This window comes from Gadus morhua, chromosome 14, assembly GCF_902167405.1.
Source record: "Gadus morhua chromosome 14, gadMor3.0, whole genome shotgun sequence".
Taxonomy (NCBI): domain Eukaryota; kingdom Metazoa; phylum Chordata; class Actinopteri; order Gadiformes; family Gadidae; genus Gadus; species Gadus morhua.
Genome location: NC_044061.1, coordinates 10,808,702 through 10,818,889, shown reverse-complemented (window position 1 = coordinate 10,818,889; position 10,188 = coordinate 10,808,702). Strand labels below are relative to the sequence as shown.

At 44.7% G+C, this 10,188-nt stretch overlaps 1 long non-coding RNA gene across 1 annotated transcript; it reads left to right on the top strand.

The window, feature by feature from the left end:
• Window positions 1-4,401: 4,401 nt before the first annotated feature.
• LOC115559250 (uncharacterized) lies at window positions 4,402-5,812 on the top strand. The gene is made up of 2 exons (XR_003979465.1): window positions 4,402-4,653; window positions 4,896-5,812. It is a non-coding gene; the product is annotated as an uncharacterized LOC115559250 (long non-coding RNA).
• The last annotated feature ends 4,376 nt before the right edge of the window (window positions 5,813-10,188 follow it).

Below are 10,188 nucleotides of genomic sequence, written 5' to 3'. Positions count from 1 at the left end.
CAGAGCAAGCGGAGCGACTTGGCGTTGAACCTCTGGCCATCACTTAGTAACCGTCTGGGCTGCATTCCTAGTCAAGGAGGACCACACGAGTCACTGACCAGCCACTAGGACCACAGGCCTGGCCACGGTCATCCCACAAACTGAGTCTCTGAATGTTACAGCAGAGAGAGAGAGAGAGAGGGAGAGAGAGAGAGAGAGACACTAACGGACACGCTGACAAAGTCACCACTGTTTTTGTACTCTAACCGAAAAAAGGGGAGAAGATGGTTGGAGTCTACTCAAAGATCAACCCTCAAACCAGACTCCAAACAGCCAGTGCACGGCGGCCGCGGAAATGGTACATGATGTGAGGCTTCAGTTCAAGCGGATTTCTCTGGCCTTTTTATAAGCACTTGTTTGGCAGAGGAGGGAACATGCTCCAGTCTGACCTAGGGGGGGAAGGGGGGGGGGGGGGGGGTTTGGGGGGGTGGAGCTGAGGCTCTCATCACATCAGCTCAGTATCTGCAGCAAGAGCCTCAATAATGGTGACATTTTTCCACCTCGTCAATAAAGTGGTGAAAGCCACCCTCCACCCGCTACTTGACCGTTTAACTCCTCCCTGAAAAGGCCCTTTCTTTCCGCTTGCCTCTGTGTCTGCAATCAATAACAAGTAGAGTAACGAAAGAGACCAATCCAGACAGTGGGTTAACTGGCTTGTTCTGCACTGCCGTGCAAAGACTGCGCAGCTGGATGGCAGGGAAGGCAATGCCGCGAAGCCTTATAGCTTTCATTTTCACCCACTCGTACAATTAAAAAGTCACCCATTCACACAACACTGTCGCCTATACACACAACGCGGAGCATCCCCTACCTCTCTGTCAACAGTTTGTTATTTCCACCAGGAATCCCAAGTGCCATATTTGCATGCCGAAAAGATGTAGCCTGTACACACAAAGGCAATTGCCAGAATGACCAGTGCCACTCATAGCAGAAGGTGTTAACGATATGTAACGACTGCAGCAAGACAGAGGTGTGCATTAACCGATGAACGCACCGGATGTGTATCTGTAATGATCCGAGCACTGTATGACTAATTTGGCAGCTGGCTTCTTCACACATCAGCCGCACACTTCCACTCTGATTGACATAATGGCGTCAGAGAGAAGACAAAATGTCTTCCCATAAAGGAGAAGATGGGAGAAAATGAAGAGGATGGGTTACAGCTACGCTGCTGCTGCTGAAAATGAGTACAATGCTTTGTTTGGTTATTCTGCCCGAGCTGAAATTGATTCCCGTGTGAAGTGTGCACCCAAAGAACACCGTATTCTGATGAAATAAATACCAGAGTAGTAGAGGTAGGGCGGGTGAGTGTGTGTCTTTGCCGGTGTGTCTAAATTGTCAACGTGAAGGTGTTTCTTATTTGTTTGTTTTTGGTTTTAAGGGTATAGCATAAGGTTGAGTTTCATTTTCAGTTCTTCTTATTGCCAATATCCGCAATGAAAAGACCTCACCAGGGGGTGAGCAAATTTAGAATCTGCTGAATTAATTTGACCCTATTTACGAGGCAGGAATACGAGCCAAATCTCTGCACATTTTCAGTTCCTTTTTGCATTCAAACCTTCCTTGCTGTGACTAGTGTCAATATTGTGTTTTTTTTAACAACAATGAAAGCCTGCGGTAGAAAAAGGTAGCATTTATTTAGCCATTTAAGAGACCGACAAAAACATGTTTGCTTTTTGGTCATTGCATTGAGGCATTTGGCACTAAGAACTCCATTATTTTCATGACCTTGTCCTTAACAAAAATAACAACAAACAGACAAACAAACACACACAAATAAAATAAATAAGACACGGTTTGAGATAGGGTTTTTGAGAGTGTTATCTCCTCAGTGGTCTCGCTGAGCAAGCCTTTCCATAAGAAAAATCGGAGACTTTACTGTGTCAAGAATCAGCTACTTTTCATGAAGAGGTCTTGATTGACATGCAACCACGACCAACCACGGGCCGTTACCCAGGGCTAGTCCTTCTCGAAAAAGGACCTGTGATGAAGAAACGGGATTTAAAATGTGATCACTGAGAAGTCTAAAAAAATAAAAAAGCAAATTGAATGGTCCATGGATCTAAACATAAGAATTAACCTGATTCACCTGTGTAGTTGCTGGAGCTCCATCTACATGTGAGTGACAATTCTGACAGCCATCGAGAATTGCGTCTCAGGTTTCTAGAGGATACTGCACGGCTTAACCTCTATGTGTCAGCCGCTCAGGACGAGTCACAGGGTGACGTAGTGCAAATGAACGGAAGAGGATGAGTCTCCCCAGTAGAGGAGCGTGGTGTAAAGACATGGTCTACAAACATCTGGGATTGATGGGGGGAGGATCCTCCTCACCACACATCAATCTAGAACCCCCAAGAACATGACCGAGGATTTAACTCTATTACAACATGTTATGGTAATGAATGGGATGTGGTTGTCCTTGGATGTGTTGGGATAATTACTATGTGCCTGAAATATTTGGGTGTTAAAAGAGATTAACTCAGCGGTTATGTGTGTGTGTTTCTGTGTGTGTGTGCGTGTGTCTCTATGTGTGGATGTCTGTGTTTGTATGGGTGTGAGTCTGTGTGTGTGAGTGTGTGGATGTCTGTGTGTGGGCATGCGTGCGTGCACGTGAGCCCGTACGTGATTTTGTGATCGTGTGTATCTCTGCATGTGGTGGCATGTGTGTGTGCATATGTATGTGCGTGTGTGTGTGTGTGTGTGTGTGTGTGTGTGTGTGTGTGTGTATGTCTGTGTGTCTGTGAGTTTTATAAAAGGCGGGCCGGCGAACGACAGACTGCAGTTCATTTAAATGAAAGCATTAATTAGCCAACTTCCATAATTCCCCTTTTCAACTCTATGAACTCATGTAGCTCTGCTCCATGAAGGAGGCTGCAGTGTAGACAATGTGGTTTTTTATGTCCTTTTCCCAGTTAGTAGTGTGGGCAACAGAAGCTGGGGAAGACTCAGCCACAGAGCTACAACCAACAGAGGTTGACGCTGGGCCGCGGTGGCTGGTCTGCCCGGCCGGCTGGTCGACAGATGTTCGCCTAGAATTCGTCGAGAGTCACGGCACACTGCCTTTCTTTTCTGTTTCTGAATGCACAACAACAATCACATGCGCGTGTCGCTCGCTAACATTTTATCTATCATCAGCATCGTTTGGAGGACTTTCCTCGGACTGCATGGATTTCACGCAGCACATCAGCCGTTGGGATGTTGACGTTTGCGACGCATTGCGTCGTTTGCCAACACATGTGTCGAGACGTAACTTTAGGAGCAGAGTGACGGTAATAACGCAGTACGTAGATAGACGACATCGGTTTCCTTTGGCTAGGATTAGTGCTGCTAATGCATCTCACCGTATCCTCATGAAAGTGGGAAGGCGGAGCTCAGCCGACCACAGAATGTAGACACACGTGTGCGAGTGAAGAGATAGGTATAGGGCAGAGCCAGGGGGGAGCCCCGTCACTACACTGCTCATGTTTTGCCTTCTGTGGAAACAGAAGAGGGACACACAGGAGTTCCCTAAGGAGAGCTACACTGCCGACTTCGCTGCCTCTGAGTTTTCCTCATGTTTTCTCCAGATCAAACGTTAGACAAAAGGCAAGCCATGGTTTTGAGTTTGGGGAAAATGCTGGTGTGGTCTGGATGTGTTTTAACGTGATATAAATCATACGGCAAATCATGAGGTTTGTTCTTTACAGTAGCGTGTATTATCGCAAATATCTCAATATGTTTTTGCCTGCAGAAACATATTGAGATCGGCTGTGATTGGAAGTTCTTGCTCATTCATAGGAACGGACAACGTGTAAAAGGGGAGGTGGGGGGGGGGAATGTGGCTGCTGGTTGCTTTGCTTGGAGTCAGCATTCAGCAGTAAAAAAGGTGGAACTCCTGTGCTCCTTTGTTGGTCTGGGAAGTTTTGCAGCAGAAGCCCAGGGAGGGCTGTGGTGCAACAGGAAACAATGACACAGGAAAACGCAGTCCGTTCTACGCCTGTCCTTCGCTGGGCAAGGCGGGTGAACACACAGCCAATCAGGGTGCAGGTTGGCTGCCGGTTAGCCGAATGGCACGGCCCGCTGGCTCTCTGGTCCAACCCCCCCCCCCCCCCCCTCCCCCCCGCCCCGCCCCCACCACCACCACCACACACCTCCTCTTTGCGCTACTCTGCAATCTGCCCAGGATGATTTTATAAACATTTTGCCAGCGGATCAATACCCGTATTGATCAACCATTGTGAGAGTGATCCGTCTAAAACCCAGAGCAGCCTAGAGCTCTGCAATGGGAGGAGCGAAACAGAGAGAGAGAGAGAGAGAGAGAGAGAGAGAGAGAGAGAGAGAGAGAGAGAGAGAGAGAGAGAGAGAGAGAGAGAGAGAGGCTGCAGAGAGGAAGGAGAAAGAGTGAGAGATTCTACAGCAACAGTGAAAGAGAGAAGAGGTGCACGAGAAGAGGAGGGCAATGTCTGTGAGGAGAGGCAGACGCCAGAAGCTCAGGGCAGGTGGAGAGCCATGTTCCACACCTGCCAGGCCACGGGATCCCGAACGAAAAAAAAAAAAGCAGCGGCGATTGCTTTCTCATTAAGGGAGGGAGGGCGACTAGCGACTAACGACTGACGACGGCGTTAGGCATGCGGGGTAAGTGACGGATAACGAGACGCTACAAAGCGATGTGCACGTCAGCCAAAGGGCGTGAGATCCCCCTCACAAGGTGTTGCCAGCATCTGCATGTATTGGACCCGCTGTGTTTGCATGTCCACGTATGTTGTGATGTGTAGGCTTGATCAATTCCGTTCGTTTGTGTGCTGCTGCATGCTGCTAACCCACTTAGGTTGTGTATGTGTTTTGCTTATTGCTTCTGATATTGCTTTCTGTTTTAGGAAAAAGGAAAACATTCATCAAGCAAGTGCCACGCCAATATCAAACGTATGCTATTATCGTTAACGAATATGAATGACAGCCAAGGCCCAGCTTGCATCGTCCATTATCATGTGGTCAGTGGGTTTGGACAATCCCCAATAGGAATGATCCCGGAGGAACGAGACAGACCTGAGAGCAGGGTGCATCTTGGATACAAATAGATATGGAGGGAAACGACATCAAGTTCAACTCCCACAAATCAATGCCATCTAGACAAGGAAGAGCCTGATGAGAATAAGGAACCAAATAGAAATTGTTGCTCAAACTTTCACATTTTGGTTTGGATACAGAAGAATTTTGGGACATTGGACAAGTTTTTCTGTGTTATTTGAGGCGATGTTACTGGAATCTTGGAAATTTTATGTTGGATATGACCAAAAGACCAGCAGAGGATTGTACCAATGTATCAAGAACGAGGGTGCAAAAAGAAGGCCTCAAGTGAAACCAGAAGTAGCAAAGCACCGTCGGTTAACTATCCATCAACGCTAAGATAAAATGTGTTCATATTCAATGTGTCTCCAATATAATCCCTGGTTTTATCAGAAAATACAACCTACCTCCAAATCTCTGTGTAATATGTAATAGCATTGTATTACTCTTTTTTTTTTTTCTTTTTTCAGTGTTGTTCAAATTCATCTTAATGTATTAGGCACACAAATGTAATGGCATTACCTAAGGGCAGATAGTCAATGTTTTGCATTTAATGGACTAAATGCTTACTGGTGGTCTAATCTGTTTGCGAAACATCTTCACTTTATTTTTAAGTTCCAATTAATTTGTAATAAATAAAGTCGTTTGTGAACATGCAAACATCTCAAGAAAATAGTAATGTGGTGCTGAGCATTAATTGAAAAACATAAACCTATATTGATACGTATGTGATTGTTTTTATGGTTTGTCTTTTTTAGTGTTCGGATAATCACAATGATCGAGACACTTGAAATAGAGATACACAATTAAATGCCTTTTATCTCATTACAGGGCGAATGCTTCCTTGGATTCAAATTCAGAAAATGCTTACCATCGCTCGGTGGCCATGGATACTACTTCATCAGCTGAAATGAGCTCATAGGCAGTAATTGCATTTTATCTGTAATACCTTGTTCATCTCACATAGATGTTTGTTATCCCATGCTTATTCATTCAGGTTTAATTAATGTTACTTTACTCTTCTGTACAATTTATTGTGTCCTTTGTTGGCTCTGTTATTTATTTTTTACCTTTGTCCTATTTTTTACAAGAACGGCTAAGTGAAGGTGCTATGATCATTATTGGACTTATCACATTTAAATTGGTATTCAATTAGCAGGTCAGTCAACCTGAACTAATCAAGCAATTAGGCTGGGTGTTCACAGAAGAGCCAACAAAAGCATAGTAGTCCCAAGGGACAGCAATGGAAATACTGCACGAGTGACAGTGTACAAGAGAAGCTATTGTAAGAGCGAGGAAAGATCAGACAGGGAGGAACACTGGCTTCAGAAGCAGAATAACATTTAAAAAAGGCCTGATTTAGAAATGAATCTTGTAATCTAGTCTAGATATTTGGATGGACTTTAGTAAAAACAACATTGTTGGATTTTTTTGCATTTCATTGCATATTGCCTATTGTTATTATTACTATTGTTATTTGTATTAATATTATTAATATTACTATGCAGTAGTAGAGATAGAAGACGTATCATTAGTATTGATAATAGTAGTAATAGAAGTAGTAGCAGTAGTAGTGGTGGTAGTAGTAGAAGTAGTAGTAGTAGCCTACTAGTAGTAGTAGTAGTAGTAGCAGCCGTAGTAGTACTAGTAGTAATAGACATAGTAGCAGCAGTAGTAGTAGTAGTAGAAGTAAAAGTAGTTTGAATATAAGTAGTAGCAGTAGTAGTAGTAGTAGCAGTCGTAGTGGTAGTAGTAGCAGTAGCAGTAGTAGTGGTAGTAGTAGTAGTAGTAGTAGTAGTAGCAGTAGTAGTAGTAGTAGTAGTTTAGTTAAGATAAGGAGCATTGTAAAATAGAATAAACACAAGCAGTGAACAAAACTGTAACATGTGTACTATACTTCAACATTTACTTTGTTGTATTTTGAGTATCTGTTCATGCTGTAGCAGGCCTATATTATGGACAAACATATAAGAGGAGCGCCTTTCAGCATACACATATTTAAGTAACAAAAAAAGTTGATGTAAATTCCCTGTGGCTGCGACGAATGTGTGCACAACAACAGCGTTTGACATGGCACACCAGGACCAAAAATGTGTTTACATGCGCTGTCTGTATGAATCTCAATGCGGGGCGGGGATTTTAATTTCCACAAAATTTGAATGAAGTACAGAGAGGAGACACCTTTCTGCTGTGACATGATGTTTGACAAATAATCTTCAAGACAGTACAATGTATTTCCCCTGTCAGTCTTAAAGCGGGTTCGGCTGTCACACGTTTTTGTGTGTGTGCATGTGCGTCTTATGAGCTAACCCCCCCAGCCCCCACAAGTCAGACTTTAGTGTCTTACCTACCTTTGGGCCACAGGAGATTTGGTAGGCAGCTCAGGCTGTTCAAACGTCTACTCCGTGCACACTGGAAAAGAATCTGAGAGGGAACACACACACACACACACACACACACACACACACACACACACACACACACACACACACACACACACACACACACACAGCAACGTCAGATCCTTAACTCTAGCAGTTAGCCTGTACGAGCCATCAGCAGAGGAGAGGACAGCAGCTGACTGCCCCCCCCCCCCCCCCCCCCCAAACCAGCCAGATGTTGAGAAGATGCACATGTTTCTACCAATACTACACGAGCAACCCCTGTCCTGTTCTGCACGCCTGGCCCCGCCATCTGCACGCATTGATATCATTGAGTGTCCCCAGCGCAGGCCCAAAGGGGAGCATTATCGTCCTGCTAAATGTCAGCACAACCCCCTCCATCTAATTGTGTAATTATACTAATTCATGTTGATTAATGCAGTGATGTACGATGACACACTAGCGCTTGATTGTGACACCGGCCTGTCCCCGGTGTTTAGCGCTGATTCTCTGTTGAAAGGGAGCTGTTTTGTTGGGGGGGGGGGGGGGGGGGGGGGGGGGGGATGTTGAAGGATAGCGATAGGGTTGAGGGGGGTGGGGGGGTGGGGGCTGGGGTTTGACTGATGGCGCTGTGGCTGGTGCCTTCCCCTGGCCCGGTGCCAAGGGGAAGCTCTGGATCCCAGGCACCACAACCCCCCCCCCCCCTCCGCCCCGCACCCACTCACCGTCCCCAAAGCCCCCTTGGGCAAGAGCCACACAGTTATTGTTTTCAACGCCGCGCAATTAGCCACACTGACGATGTATTTAGTCATGCTCTAATGTGTGGTAATTAGCTCCAGGCCCAAACAAGCCATTTCATACCGTCACCCTGTCACTCACACTCACACAGCGCCCGGATCAGGGGCACGAGTGGAGGAATGTGAGGGAGATAGAGGACGCAAGAGGCAGAGCAGTGTCTGGAAAGAGGAGCTGGACCTATAGGAGCGCTTTGCATGGCCCGGGCCCGGCCCGGCGGATCAGCACTTTTTTTAAAGAGATCTTTAGGGGCCTGTTGGTGGAGCGGTGGAACACGTGGCAGATGAAAAGGGCAAATACAGCCCAGTTACACTTTTATAGAATGCTTTGTGGAAAAACACCCCTGACACACACCTCGCCTCGGCAGCTCGGTTTGTCATGCGGCCCTGGGGACTCGGCTAGCCCAGCACACGACCAGCGTGGTGACCTAAAAGGGTAACCTCCTCAACAAGCGCTTGTCATGCCCACACGCCGCACTGCACTTTGGGAAATGTAGTTTCCAGCCAATAACATTGACTGATGATTGGCTGGCTCTGATTACATAAATAAGTACTCAACAGAATAACAGGCCAAATAGATGATGTGGGGCTAGTGGATATCAAGTTCAATACAATTTAAATGATGGAAACTAAAACGGAAGAAGAGTAAGTGTGGTCATTTCGAAGGATTTTGTTGTATGTGATACTGTCGTTTGGAATAATCTGTATATTGTTCATAATCTGAAGCATAATTTCAATCATTTAGTCAATTGTATGCACCTTCTTCTCGAGAAATCTTTTGAGAATGTAAGAGAGATTATTTGGGGTGAAGTGATGGCAGGTATGTTCCCGCTCATCTGCTCAGACAAGCATGGAAAACAACACAAGGTGTTACTGGGTTTTTCTGAAAAGATGCAGTTCTGTTCTACAGCGTGCCTTCGCTACATGTGTTAGCACCATGAAGGTCGAAGACAAGTTCAACTACATGCGCATATCTCATACATATTCATAAATACGGTCCATCAATCATTGTTGGCTGGAGGGCTGGGAGGAAATTTCAATCCTTAAATAATAAAATTAAATGTGTCAAGATCATGGATATAGCTACTCCGGCACATTAGTTTATATTGAACAAATAATAGAAGAACCTAGAAATATATAGAGAGACGCATCGCAAAGGCAAATTTCTTCTTATGATTTGAGAGAAATTAATGATTTTGTAAGGAAATACCGAAATTGGTTACTTAATAGAACCATACCTTATTATTGTGCGATTTCCTGGGGTGGACTGGTGGTGTGTGGGCTACAAATGAAATATCACTTTCTACGTTATCTCAGAGGGCAATGGGATGCTCTGAGCCAATCAAAATAACCCAAGCTAACCTCTGACCTTTTTCATCTTCCTATGACTGCCATTATCTTGCAGAAAATTAGAAGTGCCTGGCTTTTGTTCAGCGGGGACAGGGGGTGGAGGTTATTTAATGATGAATGCCCTGGCCTAGATTATTCATGCAGCACAAGTACAGACATAGAGGAGCAAGACACAATCCAAAAAGTTGTATTATGTGTGTGCAAGCAACTAAAATAATACAGCATTTGCTGAGTTATGCTTAGGTGGATTTATGCTTATAGAACATCAAAAATATATAATACACAAATTCATATTTTAAATCACAATTCACTGTGTTTTAGTTATGAAATCAGTGATGTCCTTGGCAACTGTGTTAGTGTGACATAATTATTGACATTTCCTTTGAAATGCTTTGTTTAATGGATCCATACTTTCAATGGAGTATTTAGAACACAATATTACGTCTATACTGGGAACATTCTCAAATGAATTGATATAAAATAAAAACTACTGCGTTTGCAATGTCAACACCTTGTTGCAGAACCTCTATTGTAGAACATGGTGTGTTGCTTAGCAACCCTTTTCTTCAATCTGTGAT